A 9,275-nucleotide genomic window follows, 5' to 3' on the forward strand; every position below is an offset into this window, starting at 1 on the left:
CATCCCAACTTAACCCAATTTTGTTAGTGTTGTGAGTTGTTTCTCCTAAGGTGTTTCGGCTACTTAGGGACCATGCTTTCAACTCCGACACCGTGTATAGTACACCACATTACCCTCCACTTCCACATTGCCTACTCGCAAAACCCATCATTGCATTTCCACAATCCCATTGAGCTTCCGCAACCACCATCGCACCCCGCTACCACCATTTGACATTTGACATTTGAGATTTTGAGTTCGCGTTTTTCCGTTTCCTAAGGTGTTTCGGGTACTTAGGGACGAGTCTCCATCATCTTGGTATCTCCATCAAGATCACCGCCACTGATCATCGACACGGACGGTAACCTCCATATCATCTTGGTATCGTGGTATCCCTCCATTGTACATTCCCTTGCCATTGCATTGATAAACCCTTGCCCATTTTGCGTTACTTGCCTATCGAGACTAGCCATTTGCGTATTTCCGTCAACGTTACTTGTGCACACTAGTGATCTACACTGTACATTGCATGCCATACCATATCATATTTGTATCATAGCATCTCGTGTGCCTCAAGTTTGTTCCCGCATATACACAATAGCTATCTTGGTTTGTGCATTGTGCAAAAGTGGCCATACAAAGAAAAAAGAAAGAAAAAAAATAAGCTTTTAAGAAAAAGAGAAAGAGCAAAGAACCTTGTAAGCAAGTGCCATAGCATCATACCACATTGCATATAAGATTGTCATATCCAATCATCTTGGATTATACCACCGGAACATCATACATATATAGCATACTTGGGATAGAAAGTTATCCATTTTGCATCCTATAGGTTGTGCACAAGTGTCGTATCCGCCTATAAAGCAATCGTTCTAGCGTCTCTCTTGAGTTGTGCAACACGAGCGTTTTCCGTGGATTCCACATTTTGTGCTCATCCTTGGTTGCACGATCCCATTTCTCTATTTGTGTGTGCGTTTCCGTGTGCCACATATTGCTATTGGTCTACTTGTTTCACTTGCGAATTTGTGAATCTCTTTCAACATTATTGACTCTTGCTAACATTTTGCATCAAAAATTTTGTGCCACTATCCTCACCGAGCTCCACCATAAGCCTTATTTGTGTAGGTGTGAGAAACTGACAAGAATTGGTACCAATTGTGCTATTTCCTTGTTACATCATTGAGTGATCATTGATCCATCTTCAACATCGGTCAAGGTACATTTGGTATAGTTATTCTCCTTTCTCCACTCATATTTGCTCGAGTATTGTGATGGATAGGTAGGGTATTTCATCTTTGGTCTACAACAACAATGACGAGTTCGATGCCACGAACAACTCCAATGACGCCAAGATGCAAGCTCAAATGGAGGAGATCAAAGCCCTCATCAAGTCGTACAAGCGATCTTCCTCATCTTCGAGAAGACGCTCAAGAGCACATGCCTCCGAGCTACCATCTCTGGCAAGGTCACATCGGCATCGACACCAGCACCACCAGGAACGTGAAGGTCAAGAGCTCAACACCAACAACCGCTCAATGACTTCACCATCACCCTTGGCATCTTCGCCAAGCGACTTCAATGCATCTTCGCCTACGGACATACAACATCTTCGCCCACAAGCACTTCAAGAGAAGCTCCCCAAGCTCAAGTCCGCGACTTCCTGATGAGGACATCAATACCATTCTTACACCCACAGCTCCTGCTGCTATACATACTGGACCAATTACTAGAGCTCATGCACGCCAATTAAATTATCAGGTACTTTCGTTTCTTGGTAATGATTCTAATGTTCATGAGAATATGATGCTACCTAAATTGGATACATTTGTTTTGCTTACAGATGAAGGGCCTGGCATGGATAAGAGGGATGAACACTGGAGCAAAACCAAGCATGGAGATGATGGCATGCGCAAGGGATCAAGAACGGAGTTACAAGTGATGATTTCAGGACTTTGAAGCCACCATAAGGAGTGCATGAAGCCTTGGACGAAATATACAAGATGCCACTTCATAAATTTCAAGAAGGGGATGATGATGAGGACATCAATACCATTCTTACACCCACAGCCCCTGCTGCTTTACATACCGGACCAATTACTAGAGCTCGCGCACACCAATTAAATTATTAGGTACTTCCGTTTCTTGGTAATGATTCTAATGTTCATGAGAATATGATGATGCCTAAATTGGATGCATTTGTTTTGCTTACAAATGAAGGGCCTGGCATGGATAAGAGGGATGAACACTGGAGCAAAACCAAGCATGGAGATGATGGCATGCGCAAGGGGATCAAGAACGGAGTTACAAGTGATGATTTCAGGACTTTGAAGCCACCATAAGGAGTGCCTGAAGCCTTGGATGAAATACACAAGATGCCACTTCATAAATTTCGTCCAGAGGCTATTATAGGTGTTACGTCACCTTATTATTCGGCCAGGCCCATGTATTTTCAAAATACTTAAGTATAGGCTGTTTTTGGAGTCCGTATGTGTGGGGAAACAAGAGTTAGGGTTGATTTTGAACCCCTCCTCCAAGGGCCACGAAATTCCCCCTCTTCCTCCATATATACAGCCCTTAGGGCGTCGTTTAGACTTTGGGATTTGTTTAGTTAAAAGTTAGCCAACGCAACTTCGTGTACTTCGTTTGTGTCCAACGACCAGACCAAGACCGCTTCCGGATCCCCACCTTTATCAATACTACATCTATATCGCAATATTCAGATTGCATTATCATATTCTTGCTTATTCTTTGATTGCGTGCAGGAATAGACCTTCGTGGTCAGACTGATCGTGCTTCCAGCATCGTCGGTAACCTCAGGAGATTGGTTTAGCGATTGCTAAGGCGCAATGTCGTGGACGTTTGTAGTCGGGTCGTCAAAGTCGTCTCACCAAATCGGTAGTTATCATCTCATCGAAAGATCGGGACCCTCGCCTCTATCAAGTGGTATCAGATTTCCAGGTTGCTCGGTGAGATTTTACAGTTTCTCATAGTTTAGATCGAGTCTGTTCTTCATACCTACAGTCCACAAAAAAAGCCAAAAAAACAATTAGGGTTAGTTCATCATATCTGAACCAATCTGAGCCTTTGCATAGTCTTTTTAGAGTTTTGCTTTGTTGAATTTGCGGTTGCATCGTCGTATCGAGTTGCTCGTCTTAGCGTCTAGTTCCTTAGAGTTTCGAGTTCTGTTCATAGGTTGTCACGCCGCCGCCGCACCATCGTCATCATCATAGCGATATACCACCACCCCACCATATACATCATCGCTGCCATATACAACCACCAATCCGAGTCCACAAATACCATTGCCATATACAACCACCAATCCGAGTCCAGATATACCATCGCCATATACAACCACTAGTCCGAGTTCCACCAGATTCATCGCCGTCACCAGTCCGAGTTCCACCAGATTCATCTCCACCACCAGTCCTAGTCCGAGTCTAGTTTTTGTTGCTTTGTTTTCGATTTCCAGATCACGTGATACTCCGAGTCGTGACAGAGTAGGACTCCCGAACTTCCGGGCCATCCGCAGAAGAAAAATAGTTCCAGTTTAAAAAGAACTAAGTCTGGAAAATTCTGGCTAGGCAGTTTTTAGATGATTTGTAGACTTTTTCGAAATTTTTTTGTTGCGGGGTGAAAAAAAGATAAAAAAAGTGCAAAAAAAAGTGAAAAAAGAAAAAAATTTAGAGCATGCTCCTCCCTTGTTTACGTGCAGCGCCGTGATTTTGTTAGTGTTCTAGGCTCGCGTCTCTAGCACGGTCTAGCCTAGGACCAGCACAGTATCGTCATTGAGCGTTTATTCAACTTTGCATCTCTGAATTGATTATTGCTGACCCTTTTTGCTACCATATTATAAGCCTTCCTAGCTCCACATACATCTACGTTGTGCATTTGACTCTCCCTGGTAATCGCTCTATCCAAGCTTTGAGAGTTTTGACTACGATGATTGCCGATCACCGCTTGCTGGTGGGTAAAACTGGTAAGAATTTGAGATTTGCTTGACAGATTTGTGACACCCACCACCACCTCTTGTTAGTAGTCTGTAGGATCATATTGTTGTGTGTTTTTATTGCTGCTAACCATGGCAGGATCACAAGCCAACAAGACTGACTGGGAGAACATGACAAACAAAGAGTTATATGATAAGTTTCAGCAAATGATGAGTGGACAGGTGGAAGATGTGCTAAATAGATTTGACGATGCCATGGAGAGGATAGGCGGCATTGAGAAGGCGTTCGAAACAAATCTCGATAACAAGTTTAATGAATTCCTCACGCGTCTTCCACCACCACCACCACCGGTTGCACCTAACGCACCGCTACAACAACAACAACAACAACAAGAACGTCGCCTTCGAAATCTAGTGGGACGAGCAGAACGCGTTCCCATTGACCCTGGGCAAAATTCTGGTGCCGCTGTTGATGCTTTTGTAGCTCCTGCTGCTACTGCAGAGGTGGAGGACCATTACGAGGATGAGGTTGATCAAAATCAGATCTATGTGCAACCACCAGCACCACCACCACCAGGTCATCCTCAGGTATATCATCACAATGGTAAGGCTGCACCACCATATAAGGTACAAGATCATGACCATCTTCCTAAACTGAAATTGAATATTCCACCATTTGAGGGTAGATATGTTCCTGATATATATCTTACATGGGAGTTAGAAACTGAACAACGATTTACATGTTTACAATATCCTGAGGAGAGACGTGTTCCTGCTGCTCTTTGTGCTTTCACTAGCTTTGCATGTGTTTGGTGGTCTGAACATTGCAGATTATATCCTATTCCAGCTACTTGGGCTGCTTTGAAAACTGCTATGCGTACTCGTTGGGTTCCACCATATTATCAACGTGAATTACTTCAAAAATTGCAGCGTTTAAGACAAGGAAAAAATTCTGTAGAAGAATATTATTAGGAATTACAAACTGGCATGATTAGATGTGGTATTGTTGAGGAGAATGAAGCTATGCTTGCACGTTTTATGGGTGGATTAAATAGAGAGATTCAGACCATTCTAGAGTATAAGGATTATACTAATATCACTCGTTTATTCCATCTTGCTTGTAAAGCTGAACGGGAAGTGCAGGATCGACAGGCATTGGTGCGAACTAACTTTTCTGCAGGTCGATCTTCATCATGGACACCACGTGCATCCTCTACTTCCACTGCACCAGCACCTCCATCAGGTGCCACCTCCAGCCATGATACAAGAAAGCAAGCACAACCACCACTATCTGCCAAGAGCACACCTGCCGAGCCTGCGCAGAGCTCTTCTTCTCCCATGGCATCAACAGCGCACACAAGTGATATTATTTGTCATCGTTGTAAGGGAAGAGGAAATTTGCGAGAGAATGCAAATCTCAGCATGTGATGATTGCTACTGAGGATGGTGGGTATGAGTCCGCTAGTGACTATGATGAGGAGACTTTGGCTCTTATTACACATGAAGAACACGGTGGAGATAATTCTGAGATCATGAGACGCAATACATGGCTCCTAAAGATGCTGACATGTATGAATGTTTAGTTGCTCAACGTGTTTTGAGTGTGCAGGTTACACAAGCTGAGCAAAATCAGAGGCATAATTTGTTCCATACAAAGGGAGTTGTGAAGGAACGTTCTGTTCGCGTCATCATAGATGGAGGGAGCTGCAATAACTTGGCTAGCATGGAGATGGTGGAGAAGCTATCTCTCACCACAAGACCACATCCACATCCTTACTACATCCAATGGTTCAACAACAGCGGCAAGGTTAAGGTAACACGTACTGTTCGTGTCCATTTTAGTATCTCGACATATGCTGATTATGTTGATTGTGATGTGGTACCTATGCAAGCATGTTCCTTATTACTTGGTAGACCATGGCAATTTGATAAAAATTCTGTACACCATGGTAGAAATAATCAGTATACTCATGGTCATAAGGATAGCCATATTACTTTGCTTCCTATGACACCCAATTCCATTTTGGAAGATAATATTAATAGAGCTAATACAACAAAACAGGAGAAAAATAAGAGTGAAAATCAGATTGTGGCAAAAGAATTTGAGCAACAAATGAAGCCTAATAATAATCCAACTAGTGTTGCTTCTGAATAAAATTGAAAAGTGCATGTTTACTTGCCACCAAATCTGATATTGAAGATCTAGATTTTAGCAAATCTGTTTGTTATCCTTTCGTGTGCAAAGAGGCATTATTTTCATTCAAGGACATGCCTTCCTCTTTGCCTGCTGCTGTCACTAACATTTTGCAGGAGTTCGCTGATGTCTTTCAACAAGACGTGCCACTGGGATTACCACCTATTCGAGGGATTGAGCATCAAATTGACTTAATTCCCGGTGCATCATTACCCAACCGTGCACCATACCGTACCAATCTAGAGGAGACGAAGGAGATTATGCGTCAAGTACAAGAACTGCTCGACAAAGGTTATATACGCGAATCCCTTAGTCCTTGTGTTGTTCCTATCATTTTAGTGCCGAAAAAGGATGGTACATCGCGTATGTGCGTTGATTGTAGAGGCATTAATAATATTACTATTCGTTATCGTCATCCTATTCCTAGGCTAGATGATATGCTTGATGAATTGAGTGGCTCTACAATATTCTCCAAAGTTGATTTGTGTAGTGGATACCATCAAATTCGTATGAAATTGGGAGATGAATGGAAAACAGCATTTAAAACTAAGTTTGGATTATATGAGCGGTTAGTCATGCCTTTTGGGTGAACTAATGCACCTAGTACTTTCACGAGATTAAAGAACGAAGTTTTACGTGCTTCCATTGGACGATTTGTGGTAGTTTACTTTGATGACATATTGATTTATAGCAAATCTTTGGAGGAACATTTGGAACATTTACGTGCTATTTTTATTGCTCTACGTGATGCACGTTTGTTTGGTAACATTGGAAAGTGCACCTTTTGCACCGACCGAGTATCTTTTCTTGGCTATGTTGTTACTCCACAGGGAATTGAAGTTGATAAAGCCAAGATTGAAGCTATTGAGAGTTGGTCGCAGCCCAAAACGGTCACACAAGTGAGGAGTTTCCTTGGCCTTGCTGGATTCTATAGGCGTTTTGTGAGAGATTTCAGCACCCTTGCTGCACCTCTCAACGAGCTTACAAAGAAGGATGTGCCTTTCGTTTGGGGTACCGCACAGGAAGAAGCCTTCAGGGTATTGAAAGATAAGTTGACACATGCTCCTTTACTCCAACTTCCTGATTTTAATAAGACTTTTGAGCTTGAATGTGATGCTAGTGGAATTGGATTAGGAGGTGTGTTATTACAGGATGGCAAACCTGTTGCATACTTTTCTGAAACATTGAGTGGGCCTAGTCTGAACTATTCTACTTATGATAAAGAATTATATGCTCTTGTTCGGACCTTAGAAACATGGCAACATTATTTATGGCCCAAGGAATTTGTTATACATTCTGATCATGAATCTTTGAAACACATTAAAAGTCAAGCAAAACTAAACCGTAGACATGCTAAATGGGTTGAATTCATTGAGACTTTTCCTTATGTCATTAAACACAAGAAGGGTAAAGAAAATGTTATTGCTGATGCTTTGTCTCGTCGTTATACTATGCTTTCACAACTTGAATTTAAAATATTTGGTTTGGAGACCATCAAAGATCAATATGTGCATGATGCTGAATTTAAAGATGTATTGCAGAATTGTAAGGAAGGGAGAACTTGGAACAAGTTCATTCTTAACGATGGATTTGTGTTCTGTGCTAACAAGCTATGCATTCCAGCTAGCTCCGTTCATCTTTTGTTGTTGCATGAGGCGCATGGAGGAGGATTAATGGGACACTTTGGCATCAAGAAGACGGAGGATATACTTGCTACACATTTCTTTTGGCCAAAGATGAGACGGGATTTTGAGCGTTTTGTTGCTCGCTACACTACATGTCAAAAAGCTAAGTCACGACTCAATCCTCATGGTTTATATATGCCTTTGCCTGTACCTAGTGTTCCTTGGGAGGATATATCTATGGACTTTCTTTTAGGTTTACCTCGAAGAAAGAAGGGGAGGGATAGCATATTTGTTGTCGTGGATAGGTTCTCGAAAATGGCACACTTTATACCATGTCATAAAATCGATGATGCTGTTAATGTTGCTGATTTGTTCTTTCGTGAAATTATTCGCTTGCATGTTGTGCCAAATACTATTGTTTCAGATCGTGATACTAAATTTCTTAGCCACTTTTGGAGATGTTTGTGGGCTAAGTTGGGGACTAAACTGCTTTTTTGTACTACTTGTCACCCCCAAACTGATGGACAAACTGAAGTAGTCAATATAACATTGTCTACTATGCTTAGGGCTGTTTTGAAGAATAACATGAAAATGTGGGAAGAATGCTTGCCTCATATTGAATTTGCTTATAATCGTTCATTGCATTCTACTACTAAGATGCGCCCTTTTGAAATTGTGTATGGTTTCCTACCTCGTGCACCTATTGATTTGTTGCCTCTTCCATCTTCGGAGAAGGTTAATTTTGATGCTAAAGAACATACTGAATTGATTTTAAAAATGCATGAGTTAACTAAGGAAAACATTGAGCATATGAATGCTAAATATAAACTTGCTGGAGATAAGGGTAGAAAACATGTTGTGTTTGCACCTGGAGATCTTGTTTGGTTACATTTGTGTAAGGATAGATTTCCTAGTTTGCGCAAATCAAAGCTAATGCCACGTGCTGATGGTCCTTTTAAGGTGTTAGAGAAAATAAATGATAATGCATATAAACTTGAGCTGCATGTAGATTTTGGGGTTAGTCCCACTTTTAACATTGCAGATTTGAAGCCTTATTTGGGTGAGGACGATGAACTTTCGTCGAGGACGACTTCATTTCAAGAAGGGGAGGATGATGATGACATCAATACCATTGTTACACCCACAGCCCCTGCTGCTATACATACTGGACCAATTACTAGAGCTCGCGCACGCCAATTGAATTATCAGGTACTTCCGTTTCTTGGTAACGATTCTAATGTTCATGGGAATATGATGTTGCCTAAATTGGATACATTTGTTTTGCTTACAAATGAAGGGTCTAGCTTGGACAAGAAAGATGAACCTTGGAGCAAGTTCAAGCATGGAGATGATGGCTTGCGCAAGGGGATCAAGAACGGAGTTACAAGTGATGATTTCAGGACTTTGAAGCCACCATAAGGAGTGCATGAAGCCTTGGACGAAGTATACAAGATGCCACTTCATAAATTTCGTCAAGAGGCTATTTTAGGTGCTGCGTCACCTTATTATTGGGCCAGGCCCATGTATT

The sequence above is a fragment of the Triticum urartu genome, chromosome 6 (assembly GCF_003073215.2).
Source record: "Triticum urartu cultivar G1812 chromosome 6, Tu2.1, whole genome shotgun sequence".
Classification (NCBI taxonomy): domain Eukaryota; kingdom Viridiplantae; phylum Streptophyta; class Magnoliopsida; order Poales; family Poaceae; genus Triticum; species Triticum urartu.